This window comes from Pelodiscus sinensis, chromosome 2 (assembly GCF_049634645.1).
Source record: "Pelodiscus sinensis isolate JC-2024 chromosome 2, ASM4963464v1, whole genome shotgun sequence".
Lineage (NCBI taxonomy): Eukaryota > Metazoa > Chordata > Testudines > Trionychidae > Pelodiscus > Pelodiscus sinensis.
In genome coordinates this window covers 192447735-192462101 of record NC_134712.1, presented here as the reverse complement: position 1 = coordinate 192462101, position 14367 = coordinate 192447735, and the positions used below count along the sequence as shown (strand labels likewise).

General features: G+C 38.5%; 1 protein-coding gene across 10 annotated transcripts in view; it reads right to left on the bottom strand.

The window, feature by feature from the left end:
• SATB1 (SATB homeobox 1) overlaps nucleotides 1–14367 on the bottom strand; it is a 111333-nt gene that overhangs the window by 15551 nt on the left and 81415 nt on the right. The window lies entirely within an intron of this gene.

Here is a 14367-nt window from a genome sequence, read left to right as displayed (position 1 = left end):
AAGCATTCTTTTGCAAATCTTACATAAAATGCAACTACATTCATATGTAAAAAGAGAGAAAAGAAAAAATGGATTATTAAAAAAGGTAGGTGATGCGTTATCTTTCTTTTCCTTCATTCTTTTTTCTTCCACACATACAATACAAATGGCAGTGTGAGCGCAAACTACATTGGACAAAAATGTGCTCAAAATCAAAACAAGGAAAAACTGCCAATTTGTTAATAAAGTCTGTTTTAGGTTGGAACATTACCCCTTGGAGTGCAGGGCTATACAATCGGTTACTGGGTTTCAAAAAGGGTGACTGGAAAATACAATCCCATATCCCTTACATACAGCGAAGAGAAAAGTTGCATTTAAATGGGCCTGATTTCACTGCAATGGCATGGCTTTCTTCCATATAACTGAAAAAACTAACAATATGCTTAGTAACCCATATATTTATTTTTTGACTGTGCAATGCATTTCTCTTTGGCTGCTATACCTATATTTGAGCTAAGCAACAGTCTGTCTTCAGCAGAAGGGGTCTGGCAATTTTTCCAAACCATTTTACATTAACAACTTACAATAATAAACACTTATTGTTAGCTTAAGTTACTTATTGAGGTTTAACATTTGCTTCTTTGGAAGTGCCTTTAGTAAACAGACCTTGGGGACAGAACAGCTACTTTCATAATAACTTACACGTTGTTCTTAAAAACAAACACAAACACCCTAAAACTAAAAAAGGCTCATAATCCCCTTCTGTCTAGAAATTCATTCTTGATCATAGAAAAATGAACTACAAATTACAGAACAAGTCCAGATTCCTCCAATTTTCAAAACATTTTTAACCATAACATTCAATGACTGAAATATCCAGTACGTTCATCACCCACAAAAAGTGCATGTCTCAAAATATATTTCCATTTATCACATGCCATATTTTTGACCCAACTGTCTATTTTTTTAAAGCTTCATAAATGCATATTTAAAATCAGACATTTGGAATCACAGAATACTAGAACTGGAAGTGAGCATGAGAGGTCAAGTCCAGTCCCCTGCCCTCACAGCAAGACCAAGCACCATCTAGATCATCCCTGATAGATGCCTATCTAACTTGCTCTTAAATATCTCCAGTGATGGAAATTCCACAACCTCCCTAGGCAATTTACTCCATTTTTTAAATACTCTGACAGTTAGGAAGCTTTTCCCAATGTCCAACCTAAACCTCCCTTGCTGCAATTTAAGCCCATTATTTCTTGTCCTATTTAAATATTCTGGAACAAAAATGGCCTCTATATACCCTTTTGGAACAAGGTATGTTCAGTGGCTTTCAGTTTCTGAATAAATGGTATGTAATGCTATTAAAATAGGACAATAGGGGGAACATTGGAAAAAAGAAAATATTCACCTGCTTTCTTGTTTAGGTTCTGCAGATACAGAAATCTTACTACAGACAAGGTTAGTGGGCCTTGACAAGTTCTCTATCTCAAGGCCCCTTAGAACTCCTTTAAAATGCACATATTAAGAGATGATAAAACTCCAAAGAGATGAGAAGGGGACAGTGATGAGAACATATCCCACATACAACAAAGAAAAGTCCTGTAGTAACACATAGTGACTTGGAGAGTGGAAAACTGGGCAAAAATGAAATAAGAGGAATAATCTGTTCTCTCATATTCAGGCTGGCCCAGGCATGGAAAGCCTATGATAATTGTTCCTCAGTGTTTCCAAGTATTTTGCTTCTGGTCTGTGAACCTTAATACAAGCTCGGAGGAAAGGCCCCTAAAAAAGGCTAATGCTTGGATCTTTATTTCCCTTTTGTAGCTAATGACACTGCCTACCAACTCGCACCATCACTTCTGGATGTATTCACAAATGCATCTTCTCTAATATTTCCACTGCTGAGTCACTCATCTGGTGTTGGTGATCCAGGTATGGTTTCTTTCTTACACTTTATTTCCACCCAATGGCATTTATTTGGTGTTGCATGCACAAGTGAATAGTCTGATAATAAATCTTAAAAATCAAGAGCAGGTAGGTGCTACTTGAAGGCTAATGAAGTGAATCAAGGTCAACTCCCTTCTTTTATTAAATCAAGGTAGCAAATCATTAAAGGTGAACTAAAAAAAACAAAAATGAAGTTACATTTGAGCTGGTTTTGTTTTGAATATAGTTGGAAGAAGTTCCTGTATCTACAAAACTCCCCATTACACACGCTCAACATGAATATCCTGATTCAGTAGGATACTCAAGCATGTGTCTAACTCTAAGACCTTGTCTGCACTAAAAGGAAGCTTGCCACTGCTGAGAACAACCTTCTGGAGTTTGATTTAGCAAATCTAGTTAAGACTTGCTAAATCAAACTCAGAGGGCTGCCCCACTGGAGTCCAGTACTCCTCTTTTGCAAGGAATAAGGGAAGCTGATGGGATTGTTTGCTCCCATCTACCTCCCACTGTGGGGACTCTGCTAAGCTCAGCTTAAGGTAAATCAACTCCAACTACATATTCTACGTACCTTAAGCCGAGCTACTAGGTCTATTGTAGACCTGGCCTAAGCATGTGAATTAATCCCACTTTAGTTATTGATGTTTCAATACCTTCCTTCACTGGGGCCTAAAGCTTTAGATAAGTCTACTGAGGACATAGTCCAAATATTTCTCCAACTTTAAGCCTATAAGGTTCCACTGATTTTTGTATTTGCCTCTCAAAGGCCACCCTCATTTAACCTGAGAAGTCAAAGAACATTATACTATACAAAATAAAGATTAATTGATCCCTGAATGTCACGTTGGATAAACATTTGTGAGCTGGTATTCCTACCCACCTACTGTGTAACTTGTATTAGTTTATTCATTGGAACAATTTGGATGTGTCTCATCCAAATTCTGCAATATGAACAAAGATCTACCCTCCAACTCCACCTATTCACTTTAATTCAGATCTATCAATCTCTATCAAATTGCTTCTCAAAATGCCAATACTATCACTTTCACGGAAATTCCCTCGCTGTATTAATATACTTATACAATCAAATTTATCAGTCTCATAAATAATTTCCCTGGTCACTACTTTCCCTCAAACTGTATAGAAAACAACAAGAGTTGAACAAATCCTCAGTTAAATCTAGTACTTAGTCATTATTTCTGGTCATTATTGATTAGGCTCACTAGCTCCTTAACTTCTTTTCAGAATATTTAGTTATATTTGCATCTAACCCTCAGTGTATCATTAACATTAGTATAGTATCATTAATACCAGTGTGGCTTTTTCTGTTTTTCATCTCTTTCTATCAAAATAATATACTAATACACTTATGAGCCTCTTTTTTCACATCTACTACGCGAAGGCCCAAAGTCACTGATGCGTGGTCAAAAGGGAGATAATGAAAAGAGTGATCCTGAACACATATACACTTTCTGAACTGAACTGACAGATTGCTGTGTTGCTTCCATCTCTAATATGGATGCAGCACCAACCTGTCTGATTATAAAATCAGCCATGCCTCTGACTAGGGCTGTTCTCTCTCTACTGCCTGATGCATGTGTATCTAGCAGAACAGTACGCACAATGCCAATCAGAGGCACTTTAAGAGGAGAGCTTCTGCTGTAATGAAATGAGGGCGATTGTGAGAATGTTTGCTGGGGTAGAGAATACTTGTACAAAATAAGCATGCACATCAGGTGGGGTGACATTCACAGGCAGGTTTGTGCACATATGTGGCAAGAGGGGAACAGAAAGAGAGAGAGAGAGAGAGAGAAAGGCAGAGTTGGTTGTAAGGGTGGGTGTAAAAGAGAAACAGGGAAACATAATAACGTGAAGAGGACAGACATTACTGGGGAATTAGTCAAGGGTGACAAAAGGGAAACAAAACAGAAGGTGAGGATACAGAAAATAGGAAGAGACATTAAGAAAATTCATCCTGCCAGAAACAGCATCTCGTCAGTCAGACAGCAGGTGTTGCCTCGGGAAGAGCTGATTTATGCATTCGGAAGTGGGGAGCCAAAACTCTTTACCCAAACAGGAAAAAATTTAAAATATAACAACTAAAAAAACAACGGGGGGGGGGGGGGGGAAGGCGTCACACTTTTTTATTGGCATTAAGGGACCTTCAGATTGTATGATGTGTTTCAGCTATTTTCTGAGATGAGAGCAAGATCTCTGAACCTTTGTAGAAACCTTAAACAATTCAACCTCTCTCTGTTCTCTCTTCTCAGCTGAATCCTCCCCTTATCCTCCGCTTTACTCCATCACCAATTGAATTGTGAATTAGTTATATCGCCAGAACCTCCAACAGTTTTTTCACATGGATTCTTCTGATGCATCCACTGGGCCAAGTTCCTCATTGGTGCAGCCATTCTACACGACCCCCTTGGGGGATTCTAGTCATACAGCTGGCACATCTCATAGCTAGGATCATCTCATAGCTAGGTTATCCTTCAGTGATAGTCAGCATATAAGCTCCTTTATCACTGCCCATTCCTGCTATCTAAGTGGTGAGAATGGCTGGAAAAAAGGGGACATGGCTGAGACACCCACTGATTCCTAGCTGTGCTTTCAGCACTACTGCTGCCAGGAACAGCCCATATACATTATAGCAGCCCTCCAGCAGTTCTAATTCAGGTCAGACGGACTTGTCGTGTATGCTGAGTTATGTGAAACTTGGCTGGCCCTAAGATTCCACTCATTGTACAGCCTAGAAATTCTCCTCCACCCACCCATGTGGCTCATATTGAATATTTTACTCTGTGTCACAGCTCCTATACTACCCAAGCAATCACTCCACTACTAAATGAGATACATAGCCTAAATGAACCTCTAATTCAGGACAAATGTTCACCTAACTTAGAAGCAGTGTTTAAATGAGGATATGCTGGATGAAAATGGTATTGTGTATAATGCCACTCACCTTGAGAGTATACCCATACATCTACCAGTCACAGCTATCCAATGAGTCTATTCAGTTTAATTCCTATCCATTATATAAATTTCTTGTTATAAGAATTGTTTCAATCCTTATAAATAACATCTCAAAATTATATAACCGATTGCGAAATGGAACAAAATAGCCAAAAAGATCATTAGTTTTAAAATGTCCACTTAGAACTAATCTAACAATGGTGAAAACTTTAACTACATCAGTTTTTTTCAATCTAATTTGAAAATTGGGGGTTGACAAAAAAAATTCTGCTATCTTTCATTTTCTTGAAAACATTTGAGTTTTTCCATCAGAGTTTGCTTTTTTTTCTTTTGTCAAAGTTTTTGACACCTCAAAATCTAAACTGGAAATTTGCTAGCATCATCATTTGTAAAACATCATGTTAGAAGCACATATTTAAGAAAAGGCGAGCAGAGATTAAAAAGTAAGAATGAGAGATGAAAAGCATATTCTTGTCTCATTTGTGTATGTAAGCAAGGAGGATTTCCAATAAAAGTCTTGAGCAAATGACCTTAAGTAAAACTATCTTGAAAAATTAGACAAGGTCTGTTTTCCTAAACAGGCTTTGATTTCACCTTCTTTACACGGAAAACCACACCTTAAAAAAGGGGGGAGGGGAGGAAACAAAACAACAACAACAACAAAAAAAGGCCTGAAATTTTAGTTACACCACATGTGGTTTTCATTTGTGAAAAATGAACAAGCTGTTTGTGGTTAAACTGTCTAATCTGCTGTTATCAATCTAGCGCTGCATTCAAGATTTACAGGATACATCAGCTTCTGTGCCACATTAGCTGTAAAAGGGAGAGGGGGTGGGAGGAAAAAGGAGGAGGAGAGAGTTTATCCTGAGGAATAATATTTCCAATGCAGCCACACTCACACTACATCTGGTTGTGCTGGTAGCGGCAGTTAAATTGAAATATTTCACAGCGTGTGTCAGAAACATGCAGAATGGTAATTATGACAGATCTGATTAAGCCTGAGTGCCACTAGCTCCCTGGCCAGCTCCGGTTGTGCAGGTGTGACCTTGTGCGTGCCTGCGTGTGTAAATAAAATTAATTACAAGCGAGAGGGCGAAGGCTTCAGTGACATCACAAAGCGGAGAAACTCCCAAGGGGGAGACCTAATGGAATATTTTCCCTCAGTCTAATAATACAGTTCATATTGACTTGAGGTAATTAGTGGGATCATTAAAGCAGTTTTCCCGGCGTATTTGGCTGCCTGATCAGATTAGTGAAAATGTTCTTCAGAACAAGCCCTGTGTGGTCTGCCAAAGGAGGAGGAAATAAAAAGCAACAAAGCATATTTTAGAATGATAAGCAGTGCTGGACTTTCAGCCCTGCAAAATGCTGTACTGATCTCAGGAGTCTAGAAATCCTACTGTCCTGACCATTTCAGTTCTTCCATATAACTTGCAAATGCTCCTGTTTCATGTAGGAAGGGGCTCATATCTGCAAACGTCTTCACTGTTTAAAACTAGATGCATGGCATCTTCATGGTTAGTTTTAAAATGACTAGGTTCAATAAAGGGGGTGGGGAGGGAAACCATATAAACAAAGCTTGATAAATATATTACACTGGTTTCAAAATTTTTAACATTTTGATGTCCTAATAGGCTTAGCATAGCAAAAAAAAGTTTAACAAAATAGGTCTTCCATTTTAACAGAACATAGAGCCCTGATGAAGAAATGGACCATTTGTTTAAAAACATTCTATTGAGCATGCTCTATCTCGCAAATGGAATAAGCCAAGCTCTGTCACAGATGGCAGGCTTTGACAGTTCCCATCCGTAGCGTCGATACTCGACAGTTCAGCACAAGATCAGTGACATTCTGTCTCATTAGAGCCACGCTAATTATCACAGCTAGTTTCAGGGGAAACCATGTGTTGCAATGGTCAATTTGAAGGAGTCTGTGCATCAACAAACTGGTAATAAGGATCAGACACCTTATTATATGACAGCATGCTGCCTATGATCTGATTTACTGAATCAGAGGTACTGAGGCAACAGTGAAGCCTGATGGGTTGTGGAAACAGCGTGTACACAATGCATGTCTGAAACCATGCTTATGAAAAGGAATTACGCAGAAATATTATACATAAAGATTCCAAAACTGTGAATTCATAATAATTAAGACATTCCCCCTTTATTACAGAAACCTACTGAGATGGTTAAAATACTGTCAGTTGATCTGATTATTTGTAATCAAATAAAATGAGAACAGTACATTTATGTTAAACTACGTTTTACTTGATACTTTGGTTTCAACTGCAATGAATAAGCTGAATGTTTCAGTGTCAGGAAACACTGTTCAATTTTTGGATAGGACTTTAGATTTTACAAAATGCTTCCCCCACATACGACAATTTCTCTGTACACATTCACACACCTAACTTCTAATTTTCAAAGGAATTCTCTCCCCCCACCTCTGGACAGAGTCATTCAACTAGGCACTGTACTTTGCTGCTGCTGTTTTCATGCTGTTCTGCAAAAGGCTAATGGAGGGCCGCATCCTGCAAGATACTGAGTACCTTGAACTCCCACAAATCTCTATGGATGTCTTGCCATGAAGGTGTTAAAGTTTAACTCAGGAATAACGTATGACAGATATTCAACTCGTACTTCTAGAGAAGCTCTCCTTTGATCTTGTACACAATATTTTCTGAAACTGCAGTAGATACTTAAAATTGGTTCAGGCTAATGTATTCAGACATACAGTGAGATAGCTATTTTATAACATTGTTTTAAAACGCATAATATTGCCTCATCCACAGTGGACAGGCATGTGCTGCTAACCTGAATCTGCTGAAAGCCACATGTACAGCAAGTTCAGAAACAGTGTTAGTCTATGCATAGATAAGGGCAGAGTTTTTTCATCTTTATTTGGTAGAGGCATTGAGCGATCCCCAAAGATCTGTGGAGTGGTCAGGCTAGTCCCTGTATAGCATATTGAAATGCTTTTCATTATTTTCACTTCATACATTTTCTTTGACTTAAAGAATTTTAGCGTTGTTTAGTTAATTTTATTTATTAAGCTTTTCTAGGGCAATCAGCACCACAGTGAACAGACCGCCTCAAACATTAAGGAGTTTATCCTCACAACATCCCTGTAATGTGAAGAATATTACTATTCCTGTTTCACAGATGGGAACTGAAGCACCATTAAATCAAAGAACTTGCCCAGGGTCACAGAAAGAGCTTGTGATGTAGCCAGAATAGAACCAAAATTTCCTGAGTTCCACCCAGTTTAAACGGCAGTCATGTTATTTCCCCATTTTACTATTGCCTACAGTCTCTCCAGAAATGTTTTTAAAAGGCTACTCATTTCTGAAGTGCTTGCTTTTGCTTCTGAGAAGAAAGACTGTGAAAGTGAGAGAATTTGGGCAGAGGAAAAGTTTAGGACTTTTTTTGCTTCTGCTATCCAACTTGGAAATTTCACTCTCCATGACCCCTTTTAGAGAGAATTCTATGACTTGCAATGCGATGTTTTGTGAAAGAAACAAAATTAGCCTTATCTGCCAAGTTTCACAGTGTCACTGAACACCATACGGTTTTATGGAGCAATTCTTGATAGCAGACAGAAGCCCATCACTCATTCCAGTACATACTTTTTCCCCTCTCCGTTCCTGCTGACACCTAATACTGTCCTGACTCCTGCTGCCCATGGCACAAGTACAACTGTCTGAGTAACCACAGTAGGGCAGTCCAAAAAAAGGAGACACATTATATGAGGTGTTTATGCTGCTAACATTTTCTAGCTACTGTAAATAACTACCTATAGGAGCAAAGATTTGAAGGAACCTCAAAATGAAAGACGTAACAGTACATTTTATTTTTATCTAGTGTCTTTTATATGCAGTATCCCTACACACGTGAGATAATCCACTGTAAGCTAGCGATGAAAAAAGTTCTAAAGTAAAGATTTAAAAACAGGAAATGAAAGTCACTTCTTGGTCTCCTTCAGAGAGAGTAAATTTCATATAGATGGGGCATGACAATTATAAGATCAAACCCACTCTGGAGACTCATTGCCTGCCCAAAGCAGGGACAAAGGTTTATCTGGGCAGAATATGAGCAGAAGGGGTGGTGTCTCCAAATATATACTCAAAGAGCCCCTCCTTCCCTTGCTCCCATACTGTGACAGGGATGTCCTGATGCTAGAAGGTTTACCTTCCTATTAGAAACTATTCAACTAGATCATTACATATGTGGCAATGGCATTCTCTTGCCAGATAAACAATATATAATACTTGTTTAGCAAGAGAAACGGTTTTAAATGACTTTTTTATTAGCGAATATAGGTTAGTCTCTGTGTGTAAAAAAATAGATCAGAGATACAGAATTTATAAAACTACTGGTTAAAAAGATGAAAGTGAGATAATAGACATCAATGTTTCACTGTAAATCACTAGGTTTACAACAACATTAAAATTTCCATTAAAAGCAATGTTTTATATGTACCTGAAGTCTAATGGCCTATTCTGACAATATTTGTGTCAGGAAAAGCATGGTATTTCTTGTCAGAATCAATTTTAGTGCCACTGTTTAGCATGCCCTTCCCAAATTAACTCTTTCCAAGTCCATGTCACAAACCCCAAAATTCTGTCTGCCATTTCTATTTTTACCCTGTACCATAATCTTTAATATGCATAGGTTAAAAAGGAGGGAGCTGAGTTGCCACAAGGAGAAGTTGGACAGTTTGCATGAAATGCCACAACACAAAATAATCATGTTAACAGCCCAGAATAGAATTTATAGTATGTCCTTAACCACTGGTTCACCTCAAAGCGTATGCATGCAAACTTATCAATTTCAAAGGGGCTAACTGCCTAACCAACTGGAATGACAAACACAGACGGACAGGAAATTAGGCAACACAGTACAACACAATGCAAAAGAAAGGAGTCAAAATGATCTCTGACTATACCTGAATTTTAGAAGTACAGACATCTTTTCCTTCTATTTCAAAATTAAATCTCATAAATCAGAGTTCAATTCCCACCAATTTCAACAGCAAGATGATATTATTCAGTGGGAGCATCTCAAAATGAAAAGCCCAGAACCCTGCAGTATTGAGCGCGCAGAACATTATCTCCCCATTTATATTTTTTCTTCCAGTAGTAAGGCATCAGAGTCAGCCTAGTTCCTCCTAAATAACAGCATTAAATTATGATATATTAAGCATTTACAGTAACTGAAAGCAATACTTAAAGTATAGTACCCAGGTTTTTCACACCATGTTTCCTGAATGTAAAAATCCCCTCCAAATATGAACTGATGTCACCTGACTATTTTTCTTTCCCATTTCATTTTAACATATGCAGGTCATACCTTTTCAGGAAATGTCATAGAGGGAGGGGTACCTTAAGTCTCAGAGCTCTCCAGTGTTTTTGTGTGGAATAAAATTAGATGTACACATCTGCCACCACGAAGAAAAAATTCCATCTCTGGCTCCCATATGAAAACATTGTAACCAACTAGCAGTTACTGAACCATAGTACCTTAATGATTATTACCAAATCAACAGGTTCTGAAACAATAAAATTCAGAATTGTGCTTTCATGATTATTTAAATCAGATTATCACATTACAAGTTTAATATCTCAAGATGATTAAATCAGAAAAGTACTGTGTAGAGTGCAAATATACATGTAGAAGTTTCTTTTGTATTTTGTTCTGACCTATTTTGGGGCTGTTTTGTTTAAATTTGAGCAAACAATGTGGTTAACCTCACAAGAAGAGCACAAATTGGCATATATCACATGTTCAAAATGTTTCATATTTGCATAGTGTTTTCTGACTTTAGATCAGATTTTATTATTATACTCCAAACAATATAAAAAGGTAACTGTTTTTTACTCTGTAATATGCTTTTCTAGTTGGTTACAATTCCAAGAAATACAGGAAAGTTACTATGCCAATTACAAAATTCTAAACTGTTTAGCTCCTCACTATAAATGCATTTTTTAAAACTGTACATTCTGAATCCAATATTCATTGTTCAGATAATGCATTGATATGTCCTAAATAAAATTGATATAAATAGAAGATATTCAAGTAAAAACCTCAAAACCTGGAAATACGCCATCCCTCTCTACCTATCATCCAAATTTCAGTGATCATTTAGTCTTACTTGACAGACTCATATCTTCCAGAAGGCTTCTGAATAGTTTATATTATAAAAAACAAAAAAACAACACACACCCACACCCACACACCACCAAAAAAAAAAACAAAACCCACTTAAGAAATGCATATTCCCTCATCTAATCAACAGCATATTACTATTAATACCCTAATCTCTTCCACTTTTACTTACGTTCTTGCCTTAGTTTGTACGGTAAATTCTGCTGAAGTGGGATTCAATATTCATCTGTTTTGTAAACTAGTAAGTAGGGATGTCAAATTCTGATTAGTCGTTAAGGGCGCTTCCACCTTTGAAGTATAGCTTCAAAGGTGCAAGTGCTGTGGGGAGCATGGGACCAACGGGGGACTCAAGCAGTCCCCTGCTGACCCTGTGCTCCTCGTGGCATTTCAAAGCAGCAGTTCCGCGTGGAGCCCAGGGTCAGCTGGGGACTTCCCCAATGTGGTATTTCAAAGTGGCAGCACCACATGGAGCCTAGGTTCATGGGAGAGTCCCCAGCTGACTCTAGGCTCCATGCGGCGTTGTCGCTTTGAAATACTGCGAGGAGCCTGGCATCAGGCTCCACAAGTGCTTCAAAGTGGCAGCACCTTGTGGAGCCCAGCGTCAACGGGGGAGTCCCCAGTTGCTCCTGGGCTCCATGCGGCACAGCCGCTTTGAAACTTTGCGTGCTGCCCAGGCTCCCTGCTAGCCCTCGGATGCACACAACATTTCAAAATGGCAGTGCCGCATGGAGCCCAGGGACTGGCCGCAGGCTCCATGTGGCACTGCCGCTTTGAAGCAATCCTTCCTCTCCCCCCTTAGTGCCTCTTTCTGATAAAGGCAGCAAGGGGGGAGGAGGAGAGCGACTAGTCAACTATTCAAAAAGCATTTTCCCATATAGATTCCTAAGTTTTCAGAGGCCCGAATACAATACAGTAAAAACTGAATATGTACTTTAAGTCTGCCTAATCATAGACTTCCTTAGTTTCTCTTAATAGACACTTTGTTCTCTAATATAGGTCTGCAGCCTTCTAGGCCATGCAAGTCCCACACAGCCTACATACAACCTAAGATCTTGAGGAGAAAACTTATTTTGTTGTAAAGTGCCCTCCTATAAAGAATTATCTTTGCCCATTTCTGAAACTGCTTGAAGAAGGAGAGGTCATGTAAAGGCGATCCTTACTACCTGTGAGTCCCTACCTTGCATACTTAATCCAGTGTGTGTGAGTTTGCTGGAGTGAGAGGAGAGAATAAGTTCTGACCTTTGACCATTTAATACCCCCAATTAAACAAATATGTTACTTGCAAGCAGGAGTCAGAGAAGGAAGAAAGTTCCTGCTCCCTCCCAACCAATGGAGAGTGGTATCCTGTCCTAGCTCTAACAATATTCTTGTTGATGCTCGAGTAATGAAGCACCTCACAACAGTATCAGTTTCTTTTTGTTTGAAGATGAGGAAGATTTTGGTCCCAATACATTTCTCCTTTGCATAGTTGTCAAGCTTCATAATACAGCTATAAGCCTAGAAGCTGTAGGCCTGATTACACATTTTAATGGAGCTATGTGTAACTGGACGGGACTAACAGTCAACCAGCTAGGGAAGGCACTTCTTTCAAGATACTCATTGCATCTTGGGATATTATTGCCATGAGCTAATGTTTTGCCACATGGAGCAGTCCAGCTAAATAGAGCCTGTGATTCTGTCCCTAAGAGAACAGTCTTATGAGGCTGTTTTATATCTAAATTAAGTTGATGCAGTCTGAAACAGATGGGAAATAACCCCCCAGAAAAAACCCACCTCTACAGTGTAAGCCAATGGTGGGCAAACTGTGGCCCACAGTCCACATGGCCCATCGAGTGCCCCACAAGACATTTTGTTTACTGTTGCGCACACACATAGGGTTGCCTTTCCGCTGGTTTCCATCCATCTAGTTTTTTCCTACCGGTACTACTAAAGCGATACTCATGTCAAACAAGGGCACATGAAAAGAGGTACATGCTAACTGCACATAATATTGACTGTGAGAGCCAAGAGCTCCCTCTATATCCAATCAAAGTGCTGCTACCGTTCAAATAGCACAACCTGCAAATTCTAGGTATGGAAGCGCAGTTAGCAAGACTACCCTATCCTGGGAGACCATGTTGGTTACAACAATCTTGTGCCCCACTGAGATGGAGGGCCACTGATGCAGTACCTGCCTACATCACTGGCACAAGAGAATGAGTTCATGGCCACTACTCTCTGTTATGTTTTGTACAAGTCTCAAACATTTAAATTAACATAAATAAGAATAATGCTGACTTTTTTTTGTCTCTATTACCACTTCTGGCCATTTGTGCATTTTTAAAAGCAAATAATGGAAGGGCTACCCTTCCTGAATAGTTTAGAATAGATAGATTTAAGCAAAAACACATGTAAATGTGAAAAGATTTTTTAAAAATTACATGGGCTTGTATATGAGAATCACACCATAATTCTGACCATAAGGCAAAAGAAGATAGATGATACAGAGATAAACAAAATGGACATTTCTCTAACCTATAGTTTTGATGTGTTAATAAAGACATCTGAAGAAGCACAAAAGGTTTGAAGCTGCTATAACATTCTATCGTAATTAGAAACATTGCAAGAGCCCTGTAATTTCCAATCAAAATTACAGTTATTTCTGATATACCAGCCATGATTCATGACAGAATTTTACATTCCATGGGAGATTATAGTGGCCTGATGTATGACATACTGAGTACAGTACTAACATAAACAATTCAATTTAATGTTTAAACTGCACTTGGTGTTTAGAATCCCACAATAAAAGAAACAGATTACTGTAGAAATTATCACTTTGACAGATTAGAAGGGGAGGCAGGCATGTGGCATATTTTTATACATAATATATTTTACAGTCCACAGCTTGAGTTTAATAATTTTGATACAACATTTTCAAAATAGTCCTTGAAGTAATTCAAGGGATATTTAACTTAAAGAACATCCATTCTCTACAATGAGATGGAACAAGTCCAAATGCATGCATTTCCAAACTCAAAGAAGAAAAATTCTAAAAGGAAAAAACAATGCACAGTACTGCACTGCAGGTCCAAATAAACATTCACAAACCTGATCACATTTTATCAGCAGCTCAATGGGCACTGAAAGACAGCAACCTTCTCTCAGAAGCAGTTTTGGGGAACTAAGACAATAACTAAACATTTAGCAGACAAACCAGCAACCAGTGATGTCCCTTCTCTTTCCTCAATGTTTTTCCAGTGTTGGTGTTACTGTATCATTCCTTTCCATTTGGCATCTGACCATCCTGCACTCTACTTTA